This window comes from Hyperolius riggenbachi, chromosome 4 (genome assembly GCF_040937935.1).
Source record: "Hyperolius riggenbachi isolate aHypRig1 chromosome 4, aHypRig1.pri, whole genome shotgun sequence".
Taxonomy (NCBI): Eukaryota; Metazoa; Chordata; class Amphibia; order Anura; family Hyperoliidae; genus Hyperolius; species Hyperolius riggenbachi.
This window is the reverse complement of record NC_090649.1, coordinates 19,343,838-19,360,650: the sequence shown is the minus strand read 5'-3', so window position 1 is coordinate 19,360,650 and position 16,813 is coordinate 19,343,838. Positions and strand designations below refer to the sequence as shown.

At 47.3% G+C, this 16,813-nt stretch overlaps 3 pseudogenes; all 3 read right to left on the bottom strand.

Annotated features, from left to right (window-relative positions):
- Nucleotides 1–4,594: 4,594 nt before the first annotated feature.
- LOC137505716 (U2 spliceosomal RNA) lies at nt 4,595–4,768 on the bottom strand (annotated as a pseudogene).
- A 1,150-nt stretch (nt 4,769–5,918) lies between these two features.
- Nucleotides 5,919–6,097, bottom strand: LOC137505770 (U2 spliceosomal RNA; annotated as a pseudogene).
- Nucleotides 6,098–16,339: 10,242 nt separating this feature from the next.
- LOC137505737 (U2 spliceosomal RNA) lies at nt 16,340–16,547 on the bottom strand (annotated as a pseudogene).
- Between the last annotated feature and the right edge of the window lie 266 nt (nt 16,548–16,813).

Genomic DNA, 16,813 nt, shown 5'->3' with positions numbered 1-16,813 from the left:
AAATCCAAGGATTGGAACAACATGACAGAATTGTGGGATTGGGCACAATAAGCAAGGTCACGTAGCAAAATCAAGTTGTCAGAAATCCTGTGGCCAGGTACTGCACATGTCTGATGGTCGGCCACGAGTGATGCAACTACCTGCGACATACGGCTTGCGATGATCTTAGCGATGATTTTATAATCGCAGTTGAGGAGTGTATTAGGTCGCCAGTTTCTAATGTCTTTCTTATCCCCTTTTTTCTTAAAAATGAGCATGATCACACCTTCTGCCATTGACTGGGTAAGTGCCCCAGTATGGAAAATTTCCTTCACTAGGCCTGTGAAGTCATCTTTAATAATGTCCCACATGGTGTAATAGAATTCTGTCGGGAGACCATCTTTCCCTGGCGTCTTTAATTTGGACATTCCTCGTAGCGTCGACCAAACTTCTTCCTCTGTAACTTCGCTCTCTAAAGAGAGCCGATCCTCTGACAACAGTTGTTTGTCGAGCACTGAAAGATATTCGTCTGTCTCGTTTGGCCCTACATGAGCCTGCCCCGCATATAGCTGTGTGTAGAAATCGAAAATCCCATGAAACATCTCATCTCCAGAAACTTCCTTATCTTGCACCAGGATGGAGGAAAACCGTTCCTTTGATGTAAGGACTTTCTTAAAAAAAAGTAACGCGAACATTGCTCGTTCTCTTCCAAAGCCCTCAACTTTGCCCTAAAAATCAGTTGTTTACCTTTCTGGATCATTAACTGTCTCTGCTGATTGCGTAGCTCTGTAATGTCGTCACTCACTTCCATACCTTTTTCCTTAAGAGAAAACAGGAATTGCATCAGTGTATTGAGTCTTCTCTCTTCTTGGTATCTGGCTCTCCTTTTTGTCTGCTGGACAATACACCACAAGGATACGCAATAGGTGCCCCCTAAATTCAACGTTGGCCTGTAAGATACGTCCTGGCACAATTGTAAAGGAGGAAATTAAACTCACATAGTTTCCCTTCAGCAATAGCCCCACCCCTTCATTGCGGTTTGCACCAGCCGTTGACCACACAGAGGCTCCATGTGGCCACTCTTCAGGTTTGGGCGCCTGCAACAACATACATTCTTGCAAAGCATAGATCTGATTGTTCGGAATGTTCGCCAAAAAAATCAAGAATAGCTGTCCTCCTATATAACGAACCCATTCCCCTGACATTCAATGATAAAAGTGACAGGGACATGGTGAGGAGAAACAAAAGAGTCAGTCTACTGAACCTGGCCATGGTCTACCATAAGAGGTCGATCGCCAGCAAAACTGATTGCAGACTCAAAGCCTGCTACATTTTCAAAGATCGGAGTGGCAGGGGCGGACACGTCTTGCCCCTGCTCCATAGCATCCAAGTCATTGGGGGTAGAAAGCTCTGAGTCCACTTTAGCTTTTTTTGAGCACTGTGTACTCTGCTCCTCATACTCTCTCTGAGGTTTTTGACCTGGGGTGAGAGGCTTATCCACCTCAGAGACACTGCCTGTATCGGAAAAGGCCTCAGTTTGAGATCTTTCAACCTGCATCTCATTTTCAAAAGCTGACATTTTGCTAATGGACTTGTCTATTTTATCTAGGATGTCCATGTCAGCACATTGGGAAAAGGGGAACGTGCCTGCTGCAGTCTTAGAAAGCACTTTATCAATTTGCGGCATAGATGATCTCTTACCTCCCTTCCCCTTGTTAAGCTTGGTGTCCTGCACTTTCCGCTGGGATCTGGTGCTGCTGGAAGGGCTGTCAGTCATAGCTGGCTTGGTTGCTTTGCTGGAGCTGCGCGGGGATCTCGCGCGAGATTTGCCTCTCTCCTCCCCCTCCTGAGATTGCGGCTGCTGCTGATCGGCTCTCTTTCGGTTTCTAGACCGGTTCTTCTTGGGCAGCTGGAAGACAGCATTGGGTGCACTCGAAACCTCCTCCTCCACACCACGGGGTCAGCCGAGGGGCGGACGGGAACGGCAGTGGGCGGGGCCGGAGTGTCCGGTACAACACTCCCGCTTACCGAGTCTTGCTGGGAGCTGCAGGGGCGCTCGGGACTGGCGGTTTCTGGCACTTCAGGGTGGTCCGGGCTAGAGGAAGCTCCGGTATCACCCGCAGGAACATTACTGTCGGGAACATTTGCGGGGGTGTCACTGGCAGGCACACTGGCGGGGGTCTCCACACACGGAGCGGTCTGATTTTCAGGCTGACCATCGGGGTACTCAGTGTCCTCATCTAAATCAGAAAAGTCAGACATTTATTTGTCCCCATCAAAAAGGGAGCACTTTAAAGCCTCAGCAATGGACATTTTTCCCCCTTCTGCTACTTGGCTGTAAAGTCTCTTCCCCTTCATTTTGGGGCAATTGCGGGCCAGGTGATCGAGATCACCGCACAGATTGCAGTGGCGCTGATTACACTGTCTAGCACTGTGTCCCTCAGCGTGGCATGAGCGGCACCTCTGCAGGTGCCCATACATGAAGCAATTTCGGCAGAAAACGGGTTGTCCGTCATAATAGAGGGTGCAGCGATCCCCCGCCAGTGTAAACACCCTTGGAGGATGTAGCAGCCCATTATAGCCATTAGGGTCTTTGCGAAATTGTACCTTATACTTGAGCTTGCTTCTCCAGATTCCCCAGGGGTTGAGCAGCTTTTCCGGTGGACCGACCACATCGCAATATTTATCGAGGAACATTGCCAGCAGATCCGAGTCCAGATAAGGGTTGTAGAGGTGGAGGGTGATGTACTTTGCTCCGGCGTCAAACTTTAGCTCAAACGACAGCTTCTCCAAGATAGGATCTCCCATCTCTTTCTTCCTCCTGGCGTTTCTTCTCTCCTCGGTAAAGAACAAAAGATCATAAATGCCAATTCCAGGGAAATCTTGCACTGCAAACCGCTCATTTACCTGTATGTTCAGGTGTTTCTGCACCACATCGACCAGGACTTTTCTGATGTTAAACTCTCCAACAGAATCAGGCCGTACCTAAATGCGGAAAGTGTTCCGCAGACCACGGGAATGAGCCATGCTCACTACGCCTTAAGTTCCAACGTTCTCGGCCGGCCGGCCCCAGATCTGCCCGAAGGCAGCTCTAGTTAGCGCGCCTCTTGACCAGACCACTAGACGTGATCTTGGCCAAAAGGCCAAGAAGCGATAACCCAATTATTCTCCGCAGCCGCGCCCGCCGACACAGCACCCTCTGAGGGAATTAAGGCAAACTACCTTCTAAATGCAGCAGCGGCGACCAGCGCACAGGACAGCACCGCACGGCACAGCAGTCGGCTAGCCCCGGCCGGCTGCCAGGGGGGCCTCATTCCCACTGCCTCTGCAGGCCTGCCGGGCCACTGGGATGGGCACACCTGCGCTAAAACGCAGACACATGGGCCAGGCTCAGCTGCTGCCTGATTACATTTGCATGGCCGCACCCACTGCCAGAACAGCCAACACCCCTCTGCTGCTGTGCCTCCACGCCGAAAACAAAAGTAGGCTTCCGGCTCCCTGCATTCCGGCACAATGCTCTTAGAGAGAGTGTGGAGGGCAGAGGAAGTCAATTCTCTAGCCTGGCAGGCTTGCTCTGGCTGCGTACGCTGAAAACACAGTGCGTCATCCTCCTCTTTCCTCTTAATCGCTCTGTCTGGACGTGCGGGCTGTGCCACAAGAGGAAGAAACAGGCTGTGGAGTGGAAAGCCTAAACAGGAGATGCCTTCCTTGCCTGCTACACAATCACAGCCTCGCACTGCTGAAGGCACCTGTGGTGGGCTGTAGGGGTCACAGGAGGTCAACCGATGACTTCATAATGCCCTTGGGCACAGGGTATATAAGGAGCAGCAGGCACAGGGGGATGCCTGCCAGCAGAGCCGGGACAAGATCCTTCAGCACCCAAGGCTGAGACAGCAAAGTGCGCCCCTCCATCCCTCCCACCCCAGCCGTCACACACTGATTGCTATTAGACTAAGAGGCACCCCAGGGCCCCCAACCTCCCCATCTCTGGTTATCTGGTTTGCAGTAACTGTCATGTATCCCCTTTTCTTATTTCTTTCTGCTTCAAACACAATAGGAAATGATAGCTGAGTGAGTTGTGTGCTCCCTCCTACACTGCACCCTGAGGCTGGAGCCTCTCCAGCCTCTGCCTCGGCCCGGCCCTGCCTGCCAGTCTGCTGGCAGCAGCAGGGGGTAAAGTGCACCATGAAGAAAAGTCGTCCGGTTGTGGAGTTTTGCGGTGGCAACTGCGCGCCGCAAGTAAGAACGCCACACAAAGCCAATAAAAATGAAGTCGCTTATGTGTGCATTTTTTTTTCTGTTCTCGGTTTCTTATAGCCAAAAGAAGATGGCCTCAATAAATGACACAGATGCACAAAGAAGGCAGACACAACTTGAAACAATTGTTTTATTGTCATTGGGGAGAGGATTTCATGCACCCAGTAGTAGCAGCACAGACATAGAGCACACAGCAGCACAGGGGGATAAAACAGCACTTGCTGGTAAATTCAGCAGCAAAACTTTGCAGAACATCACTTGAGTTCACTTCACTTCAGTTATTCAGTTCACTTCACTCCACTTTGTTAGTTACTTGGGGGTTTGAGTTTTGTTCTGTTTTTTTTACACCAGTAAGAGAGAGTAGTGCACCGATCCTGGAGGTACTGCAATACCAGGTCGATGCGCGGAGTGGACAGAGCAAGCTCTTCTTCCATCTCCCTGTTCCAAAAATCCATTTAATATATGGTCCCCAGATAGGGGACGTATCAGATATTAAACTGATAAGAACAGATTTTTTTGTGCACAACAGGATCCCGGAGTAAGCGAGGATTTATGCCCATGCATGGAAAAAGTGGAAGTGCATAAACATCCCATAGAATACAGTGCATTTCTCCCAGCAACAGTAATAGAGGCAGGGGGATGCACCGTACCACCATATCCCTCTGGATCCAGCAACAATTTGACATGCTACTTCAGTTTACTCCTATAGTACCCAAACAGACTATGCAACCTCTTAGCAGCCCCCACCTCAAAACAAAACTGCTTCAAATAAGTCATTTTAACATGCTCCTCCATACAGGGATTATAAACATGCACAGTTAAGTCTTTAAAGCCAGGGTCAAACAATAAAGTCACTTTAAACTTCTGAAGAATGGCATTATCCACTGACATCATCAAGATCTCCCAATTTTCGTAGTTATCCAAACATTTCTCCTCAAAATGAAAAGTAATAACAAAATCTAGCAAACTGTAGCATCCGTTACCTTTTAGGTTAAGGATCTAGCCCATTACACGAAGCGACACATCCCTCACACTGATCTTCTCCACGTATTCCTTCTCCACCTGCAAATGGATGGAGTTCTGAAGCTTTTTCCACTGCTCTACAATATCACCACTGGCCTTCGCCCCTCTGATGTTCCTAGGACCCCCAAAAGGAGGTCCTCTCGCCAAGCCCTCTGACCATGACCAAGTTTTCACTTGATCATAGCCAAAAGGCCAAGAAGCAATAACACATTTATTATCCGCAGCTACGCCTGCCACGACAGCACCCTCCTTGGGATTTAAGGCAAACTACCTTCTAAATGCAGCAGTGCACAGCCGCTGGCTAACCCCGGGGTTACCGGATGCGGGGAGGTTCTTCCCACTGCCTCTGCAGGCCTGCCGAGCCACAGGGATGGGCGCACCTGTGCTGGACACAGACACAAGGGCCAGCCTCAGCTGCCGCCTGATTACATTTGCATGGCCGCGCCCACCGCCGGAACAGCCGGCACCCCTCCGCTGCCTTGCCTCCACGCTGAAAACAAAAGTAAAGTAGGCTTCCGGCTCCCAGCAACACGCTAGGAGAAAGTGTGGAGGGCAGAGGAAGTCACTTTGTAGAAGGTCACTTGAGTTCACTTCACTACTCCACTTTGTTAGTCAGCTGGGTATTTGTATTTGATCTGTTTTTTGACACTAGTTAGAGAGAGTAGTGCACCGGTCCTGGAGGTACTGCAATACCAGGTCGATGCGCGGAGTGGACAGAGCAAGCTCTTCTTCCATCTCCCTGTTCCAAAAATCCATTTAATATATGGTCCCCAGATAGGGGACGTATCAGATATTAAACTAAGAACAGATTTTTTTTTTTTTTTTATCAAAAACCTCAGACCACCGACCACCAATCCCAAAGAACAGGATCAGTAAGCTGGTGCGTTCCAGTTAAAATACTATCTCGAAAACCATGCCCTTCGTAACCAACTCACTGGCACATTATCCTCATCAGTTTAAACTTTAATAAATCAAATGAAAAAAGGAAAACATAACATATTACATTTTCCAAAAATTACGGCAAAACAGAATCCTTTTTACATGAAAGGACAAGAAACAAATTATACCACCTACTCCTTCCATTTTTTAAACTTCCAGATCCCTTCAGCAGTATCAACACCAAAGGTTTTAACCACCCTGGTGGTATTGACGAGCTCAGCTCGTCCAGGAAAAACTTGCTGAAAGCGGTATTGACGAGCTGAGCTAGTCAATACTGCCAGGGAGATTTATTGTTTCTCTGCCCCGCCGGCTGCACTTTTCCCTCATCAGAGGGATTCCCCAGGATGGCTGGATGCCTGTCAGCACGCTGTGGGTAGCGATCTGTGCTACCCACAGCGTGCAGAACTAGCATCCAGCCACCCTGGGGAATCCCTGTGCAGCCATCGGAGCAGAGAATGTGCTCAGCAGCATGCGGGATTCCCCTTCTGTGCTGCGGGTGGCTGGTGCGGGGATCCCCTCTGTGGGGGGGGGGGAGGGTGTCCCCTGCTGTGCTGCGGGTGGCTGGTGCGGGGATCCCCTCTGTGCGGGGGGAGGGTGTCCCCTTCTGTGCTGGCTGGTAGTGGCCGGTACCGGCGGGGATCCTCTCTGTGGGGAGGGGGGGGGGAGGGGGCATCCCCGTAATGTGCGTGCGGGTGACCCTGTAGTGTGTGTGTGGGGGGGCGGGTATCCCCCCTATGGGGCGAGTCTTGGCCGGTCGGGGACACCCCCTTCTGTGCGGGGGGGGAGGTGGGTGTCCCCTTCTATGAGAGCTGTGGGTGGCCTTTCCCTCCTCCCTCTCTGTCCCCCGTGCCCTCCTCACCCCCGATCCTGTGTCCCCCCCCGTCCCGTGTCTCCCCCCTGTCAGTCAAAAGCCCTGCTTTACTCACCTGAGGGCTTTCTCCTGCGCTGGCCGAGATGCACACCCTCCATCTCCATCGCCGAAGTCCCGGTCTCTGTAATTACAGTACGCGGCTTGGTGACGTCACCAAGCCGCGTACAGTAATTACAGAGAACACGAGACTTCGCGATGGAGGAGGAAGTGCGCCGCTTCCGCCGCAGGAGCAAGCCCTCAGGTGAGTAGATCAGGGCTTCTGACGGGGGAGACACGGGATTGGGGGGGGGGGGGCACGGGGGATCGGAAGGGATGGGGGGAAGAGGAGGGAGAGGCCACCCACAGCCCTCATAGATGGGGACACCCACCTCCCCCCACAACAGAAGGGGGTGTCCCCGACAGACCATGACTAGCCCCCATAGAAGGGGATATCCCCCACACACACAGAAGGGCCACCCAGCCACCTGCACGCACAGTATGGGGATCCCCCCCACAGAGGGGATCCCCACCGGCCACTACCAGCCAGCACAGAAGGGGAGCCCCCCCACAGAAGGGACACCCGGCCAGAGTCAGGGGGCATCGGGGGCAATGGGGGGGGGGGGGGGGCAGAGGCACCCGCAAACCTGGCTCCCTATACATATGACTCCCTACACCTGGCTGCACATCTGTCTCCTATACACCTGGCTGCACATCTGTCTCCTATACACCTGGCTGCACATCTGTCTCCTATACACCTGGCTGCACATCTGTCTCCTATACACCTGGCAAACATCTGTCTCCTATACACCTGGCTGCACATCTGTCTCCTATACACCTGGCAAACATCTTGCTCCCTATATACCTGGCAAAACATCTGGCTAAACTATTCCTGGCTAATACATCTGGCTAACTACACCTGGCTGCACATCTGGCTAACTATACATCTGGCTAACTATACCTGGCTATACATCTGGCTAACTATACCTGGCTATACATCTGGCTAAACTATTCCTGGCTAATACATCTGGCTAACTACACCTGGCTGCACATCTGGCTAACTATACCTGGCTATACATCTGGCTAACTATACCTGGCTATACATCTGGCTAACTATACCTGGCTATACATCTGGGTCTTATACTCACCATTGGCATGCTGATCCCTCGTCGCGTACCTCTGATAGCTTCCCCGGTGCCTTCTTCCATGTCCCTTGGCGGATTTTGCTTCTCCCTTGGAGATCACATGTCCCCCGTCGATCGGCGTTGATGGAACCAGTGTCACACAGCATCATCAAAATCTCGCAGCAAACACTTTTTTTTTTAATTTAATTCAATACAATAACCTGTATTGAATTCAATACAAAAAAAAAAGATTGCAAAAAAAAAATTGGTTGAAAATTATGGGAAATTAATTGAACCACTTTTTGCACGGAAATCCTGAGGAAATAGAACGCCAGGGTGGTTAATGTCATACCCATATACATATAACCTTCCTCGAATCATGGCCGCACATTCTCTCTCACAGTCAAACATTCTTTTTTAAAGATCAGAATATTCCTCACAAACTTCCTCAACATATTCCCAGCTGCATACCTCATCATACACCCCGTCATGTTTTCCTTCATACTTGACTTCACATACAAACTCACATACTTCACCCCCCAAAAACACTCTATTCTCACAAAACCTATACCACCATTCACTTTCTCTTTCACCACAATCTCTCTCCTCAACTTCTCCATCCTAGAAGACCAAAAATAGGAAAAACAAACTTTAATAATTTTTTTCAGCACCCTATCAGGAACTGGAAAAACATAATAAAAAAGGCATCAAAAGGAATCAGTACCGCCTTCACAATCAAACATTTTCTTTCGAAAGTCAAAGTCCTCAGCAACCAGAACTGCACTCTTTTTTTCCACTCTACTCAACATCTCTTCCGTACAACTCGCTATTAAACTTCACTCCTAACACCTTCACCGCTCCCTAACATATTACCCAACCACTCTCCTCCACATCTCTCACTTCTCCAAACACTTTACACTCACTTTTATCCATGTTCACTCGGAAACCACTTGCCATACAAAAAATATCAATCAAAAGCTTCACTCTCTTCAAAGCCACAAAACTCTTACATACCACAGTCACATCATCCATATATCCAATAACACTCAAACTCCTCCCACACCTCTAACTAACTTATCACTCTCCATTTGCAACAAAGGATCAATCACACACACAAACAACACAGGGGACAGAGGACACCCCTGCCTCACACCTGATCTGATACACACTTCCTCTGTCAGCCACCCACTCACCTGCACCTTACTCACAATCTCACTGTACAGACACCTCACCCATCCAATCATCCTCTCAGGCACTCCCATTCTCTCCAACACCTTCACCATAAACTCATGCGACACCCTATCATATGCCTTTTCAAAATCCACAGCCAGCACAGCCACTCCCTGCTTGCGCTCCTTACATAACCACAGCACATCCCTCAGACAAATCACTCTCAGCAATCGTTCTCCCAGGCACAGCACACACTTGTTCCTCTCACACCATCTTATCCAACACCCCACGCATCCTATCAGCCATCATCTTTGCTATCAACTTATAATCTATGTTTTTTGTTTTTTTTTGTAACACTGATTTTTATTTAGATTTATGAGAAGATCCATACAAACAGTTATCACAAAATGATATGCAGTATAATAACACATGGTGGGAAAACTTGGTAATTACAGATATCAAAGACAAGGGCAAGCTTGGGAAGAGTTAAACCAGGTGTTGAGGCGAAAGTCCATGCCCAAGACTGTAGGCTGTTTCAAGACAAAAAAAATTGTCAGTAACCAAGTTTGCCATGGAGAGAGAAGAGTAAGATTTGACAAGATAACGTTTGCACAGTCATACATATTGGAGATGTAGTCAAAGGGAAAAGAAGACAAACTACCATCATCAAAAACAACAGACAAGTGATCCCCAAGAGTAGACTTATCTCTTAGTCTGACGGCTAATAGTAGTAGATAGAAATACAGAGAAGAAAAAAGAAGGGAGAAGGAAAGAAGAAAATTTGTTTTTGGTTGGTTCTCTAGCTTCTGCAACATGGTTATAAACTAAAGTGATGAGGTGTGGTAGGCCCTGTAGGTGGTCATGATATCTGTGGGTGGTTCCAAAAGGTCAATCATTAGGGAAGTGATTATCCCATGGACCCCATATCTTATCAAAGCGTATTTCAGTATCCCTTAAGCAGCCCATACACTCAGCCGATTTTCTGGCCGACCGATCGATCCCAATCGATCGATCGCAAATCGGTTGGCCAATCGACCGATCGACGGCCGATTTCGCTCGATTTCGATGGATTTCCATCGAACTTGCAGGGTGGAAAATTTAGGTCGATCTGATGAGATTGCTTATCAGTTTGTATTGGCCTTAATGGAAATCTGATGGCAAAAAAATGCCATCAGATCGAATTTCAATAGATTTCAAACTGAAATCTATTGGAATTCTATCCTGGTAAAAAATGTTCTAAAAACGCATCAGATAGATCATCAGATGCATTTCTTATCTGTCTGCTGCCAATCTGACGAGTGTATGGGCACCTTAAGGGTGGCTGTGAGTTTTTCCATTAGTTTAATCCATTTAAGCTTAATTATGACTTCAGAAAGCTCTGGAGGAGCTATTTTTTCCAATTTGAGGAAATAGATAGTCTAGCTGCGGTAAGTATACGAATGATTAGGATTCTTTCGAATTTATGAGTTTGAGGGGGGTATTTGCCTAACAGCATGATAGTGGGGTCCAAAGGTATAGTCACATCCAAGACCTGGAGGATTAATTTTTGGATATCCTGCCAAAAGGGAATTAGAGCAGGACATGACCAAAAGATGTGCTCTAAAGATCCTGCGAGGCCGCATCCTCGCCATCATAGATTAGAGGATCCAGGGTAAATTTGGGATAATAATACTGGAGTTAAGTACCATCTGAATAGGATTTTATATATGTTTTCTTTAATTTGAGTACACATTGAAGAATCTTTGGCATTTTGCCAGATAGATTCCCAGTCTGTAAGGGAAATGCAACAAGAAAGGATATTCCGCTGCACCATGGGTAGGGTATAAAGAAGTCTTCAGTTTATTGACACATCAGTAGATACACACATAGCCATGTGTGTATCTACTGATGTGTCAATAAACTGAAGACTTCTTTATACCCTACCCATGGTGCAGCGGAATATCCTTTCTTGTTGCTTATGCTGAGACCTGTGATTCCTGCTCCCCTGGGTCGTGTACCGGTGGTGTCAGCGTTTCCACCTTCTTTTCGTTGTAAGCGAAATGGGTTGAGATAGCGAGGCTTCCCACTTGGCCATATAAGTATGGGCCGGAGTGGCAGTAAAGGATTTAGTACATAGTAGAGCATAAACTTGAGTTATCAGGCCCTTTTGATGACCTCTTTGGGTATATAACACTTCAAATGCTGTCAGCCGGCTTAGATCTGAGGGGGTAGGTACCAGAGATTTAATAAAATGAGCGATCTGATTAAATTCTAAAAAAAGTTGAAAGGAAGGAGGAAAATGTTTACATACGTCTTCATAGGTAATGAATAGCGAAGATGAAGGTTGCAACCAATCTTGCAAACGAAAATACCTCTTGGAGTACCATCGTTTCATGAAATCACTGTTCAGTCCTGGTTGGAATTTGGGGTTACCCAGAAAAGGTTGCAGCCTATGAAGAGAACGGAGACCTGCACCTGTTGCTGTGTTAGCCCAAAGACGGATCATAAATTTCGTAGTGGATAGACCTATGGATGGTAAGGGGGGTTGAGTGGTATATAATCTATGTTTAATAACGATATTGCTCTCCAATTTTTTAAATCCTTCCGATCTCCCTTTTTATACAACAAAACAATAATACTTTCCTTCATAGATTCACTCAGCATACAACCATCCAAGACCACCTTGCATACCTCATACACAGTGTCACCAATCTCATTCCAGAACACACTATAATACTCCACAGGCAATCCATCACTTCCAGGCGTTTTCCCTTTTTTCATACCTTTCATACAGACCTCAATCTCACTTTTTTTCACATAATCATTCAAAATTACTTTCTCACAGGAACCCAAACATACTTCAACCCTATCTAACACTTCTTTCTCTACATTCAAATCTCTCTCCTTCTCACAATACAAAGAAAAACAAACGTTTGCTTTCTTAAAACAGAAAGAATTTGCGATAATTCAGGTTGGAGTGAGTTTGAGATGTCTCCCAGGGCATCACTGCTGAATATCTCACAATACAACTCCTTATAAAACTTCCATACTTCTCCCCTAACTAGTTCATTCCCAGACACTTCACATCCAGCCTCATCCAACACATTTAACATCTCAACCTTACTACCATACACTTCTTTTAAAGAAATAAGTTTTTCTTTTTAATTGCAGCTTTAGCCTGCATCACTATCTTTTTCCCTTGCTCTCTCATAAATGCTCTAACTTCAACCTTTGTCTCCTCTATCTCCTCTCCCACTTCCTCCCCAGCCTCCCTCAACTCTTCTAAATAGAATCAGAATCTTAATTTCGCCAAGTGCGACCAAGGTCATACCCGGAATTGGTTGTGGTTCACATGGCAGTGGCAACAATAGCAAGGACAGAGATTGGCATAAGACAATAGCCATAGTACAAGCAAGACAGGCATAAGACAATAACATATAATACAAGCAAGACATGCAGTAACACAGTTTTACTCCAACCTCTGCATCATTGCATATTTCAATCTCTGTTTAGCAGCTCTCTCTTTACCAATTTTAATAAAGAAAGTCTGTGTTCTTTTTTTACACCACTCCCACCATCCAACCACACTTCCAAAGTCATTCATTCTTCTTCTAAGGTTAACAAAAAATCTCACTCACTCTTCACCCATTCATCCTCCAGCAAACTTACATTCAACTTCCATACTTCTTTACCATACACACAATCAGCATCCATACTTACAACACATTCCACGCTCCCATGATCAGAAAAAGGTTGTCTTCGAACAGAAAAGTGTCCCGTCTTGAAAATCCTGGAAAGGAAACATAAAACAATACAAACTGCCTTTATCAGAAAAATAGGTACACTCCTTACCTTTCCCTGCATCTATCAACTTAAAGGTCAGGACTATATCCGCTAGTTCTTTCCCTGAACTATCAACTCCTCCCTCTCCACCCCCAACCCTATCCCCCTCCCTCACAACACAATTGAAATCCCCAACTAAAATTGTCGGCTCTTTTCCAGCTAAAACTAGCCTTAACTTTGAAAACAAAACTAATCTCTCCTTCCTGGAAACTGAAGCATATATGTTAATGATTTAAGCAAAACACCCCTATAAACAAAATAAACTAGTAAAGCCCTCCCCGGCTCTACGTGAGTCACCCTGGTGACCTTAAATTGATCCCCTCCAAATAACACACAAACGCCTTTGTTTTTCTGTCTGCTAAGGGACCACACTGCTGGCCCAGCAGTCCATTTCGCCACAGACAGCTCTTCTTTTAGGTTGCATTCCTGCAAACAAAAAATGTTAGCGCTTAAGTTCAACAAAACATCAAAAATTGCCACTCTTCTATACGAGGCTCCAATGCTCCTTGCATTAAAGGAGCACAAATTAAGAGAAATCAATTTTAGATCCACCCTTTCCAACACCACCCTCCCTCTTCCCTTGTTTCTTTTTCTTTTTTGCAGTGCTCTCCACTTCTTCATCACTGTCCTGCCGTCCTGGAAGGAATCCAAGCGTACTCTTCAAGATCTCCACTTGGCCCTCACTAATAAACCCCTCGGAGTCAACTGTGTCAGACTCACTGGTGAACTGTTCTATGTTCCCCGATGCTGACCCAGCCGTTTTCCGCTTTTTACTTTCAGCACTCTGGTCCATGCCCTCCTCCTCTTCCTCCTCCTCTTCCTCCTCCACCTCCTTCTCCTTCACAGACTCCTCCTCCACACTCTCCTCCCTCCCCGAAACCTCGCTCTCAGGAACCTCCAGATGCTCCAGAAGGGGCTCCCCCTCCTTATGAGCTGGCTCCTGAACGGCCTCAGTGGTGTCCGTAGGTGCATCAGCACACCCTCCCTCCCTCCCAGAAGGCCCTCCTGGGCATCTGCGACTAGGGGCTCACCACTTACTGCCGCCGAATATGAACCTGGCTTCAGTTTCTTAGGACAATCCTTAGCCAGATGGTCCTCCGCTCCACAGCAATGACATTTTTTATTTTCCGGACAATCTGCTATACTATGGTCTGTTTTGAAACAGTTCCTGCAGGCAGTTCCATTTTTACAATCCTCCTTTGTATGACCGAATCTCAGACAGGAGCGGCAAAAGCAAGGCATATTTGGATACCATAGTATCCCTCGATGGTGCCCAATCGAAAACGACTGTGGAGGATGGCGTATCCTGTCTGGAGAGGCCGGCTCTGACGCCAGTATAACCCAGTACTTCCTTAAACCATTAAAGGTCCCAAGCGTGTTTTTCTGCCGAACTCCATCAGAAACATATTCGCAATATCTCTGGAGGAAGAATTTAACCTCGTCATCCGACAAAAACGGGTTATACATTTGTACGGTTATGGGGAGTATTTGCTTCCTCTCATAGATACAAACCGTAATACCCTCCATTAACGGATCGTCTTTCTTATCCTGTAACCTTGACATAAAGGTCCTAAAGACATTTATGCTCGTAAAGCTGATATCATAGAATCCACCACTTGAACAGTACTGAACACAATAAATATCAGAGCGTGGAATCCCAAAAAGCTTCTCAACGATATTTTGCTGTACTTCCACCAAGGAACATCTGCTGCACTGCGACTCGGCTACTGCCAGTCTAATTGTATTTGGTATATTAGGAACGCCCGCCATCCTTCAACACCATCCCATACCACACCACAAAGGTAAGGCAGGTCTGATACCAAATAGTATCTTTTGAAAAGACCACCTCAGAAAGGTGATCACTCCCGTTAACGTCCACCCCTGGCCACCCAATAGCTGCAGGCAGCATGAACTGCAAGGCCGAGTGACCAGAGATTTCTGAAACCTCCTGGCTAAGACCACTTGATCTTAGCCAGAAGGCCGAGAAGCGATAACTCAATTATTTTCCACAGCCGTGCCCGCCGACGCAGCACCCCCTGTGGGAATTAAGGCAAACTACCTTCTAAATGCAGCAGCGGCGACCAGCGCACAGGACTGCGCTGCACGGCACAGCAGCCGGCTAACCCCAGCCGGCTACCGACTGCCAGGGGGGGCCCCCTTCCCACTGCCTCTGCAGGCCTGCCGGGCCGCCGGGATGGGCGCACTTGTGCTACAACGCAGAGGCACGGGCCAGGCTCAGCTGCCGCCTGATTGCATTTGCATGGCCCCGCCCACCGCTGGAACAGCCGTCACCCCTCCGCTGCCGTGCCTCCATGCCGAAAAGAAAAGTAAAGTAGGCTTCCGGCTCCCTGCATTCCGGCAACACGCTAGGAGAGAGTATGGAGGGCAGAGGAAGTCAAGTCTCTAGCCTGGGAGGCTTGCTCTGGCTGTTTAAAAACACAGTGCGTTTATCTTCGTTCATCCTCCTTCTGCTTAAACGCTCTGTCTGGACGTGCGGGGTGTGCCACAAGAGGGAGACACAGGCCGGGAAGTGGAAAGCCTAAACAGGAGATGCCATCCTAGCCTGCTACACACACTCACAGCCTGCCACTGATGCAGGCACCTGAGCAGGTGCTCACTGGAAGTCAACCGATGATGTCACAATGCCCTGGGCCCAGGCTATATAAGGGGCTGCAGCCAGGGCTCTGCCTGCCAGTCCGCTGGCAGCTCTCCAGGGGAAGGGTGCTGCTGCTCCTTCTCTTGCAGGGGACAAAGTGCAAACATGAAGAAAAGTGGTCCGGTCATGGATTTTTTGGGACGCAGCAACTGTGTAGCGCAAGTAGAGATCATCCAAAGTAAAATTTAAAAAAAAAAATTTGGTTTTTTGTTGATTTTTCTTGTCTGTTCTCGGGTTCTTATAGCCAGGCGAAATGCAGACTCACTTAATAAATGACACAGATGCACAAAGAAAGCAGACACAACTTGAAACAATGTTTTTATTGAGGATTTCAACTCTATCTATCCTGCACCCAGCAGTAGCAGCACAGACATAGAGCGCACAGCAGGGGGAAAAAACAGCACTTGCTACTGGGAAATTTACTTTGCAGAGGGACACTTGATTTCTCCACTTGACTTGACTTCACTTTGTTAGTCAGCTGGGTATTTGAGTTTTGATCTGTTTTTTGACACCAGTAAGAGAGAGTAGTGCACCGGTCCTGGAGGTACTGCAATACCAGGTCGATGCGCGGAGTGGACAGAGCAAGCTCTTCTTCCATCTCCCTGTTCCAAAAATCCATTTAATATATGGTCCCCAGATAGGGGACGTATCAGATATTAAACTGATAAGAACAGATTTTTTTTTTTTTTTTTTTTTTTTGCTCTTCAGTCTCGAGTAGCCCAATATGGATCACTGAGTAATCACATCCTTTAAGCTAAATCAAGTATCATCACAAGAGCTTAAATTTTATTAATCAAAATATTTTTTTATTTTTTATAAATTTTGAGTAATTACTATGATCAAAAGAAGATCATTACTGGTATTTTTTGTTAAACAGGGAGGTACAAGAAGAAACATTTACAATCTAGACAGATTACATCCTAACAATCCTCTGCCAGTCTTTCGGGTGCCATCTCTGCTCAGCGATCTCCTAGCCTTCATGAGAGCTGTCAAACA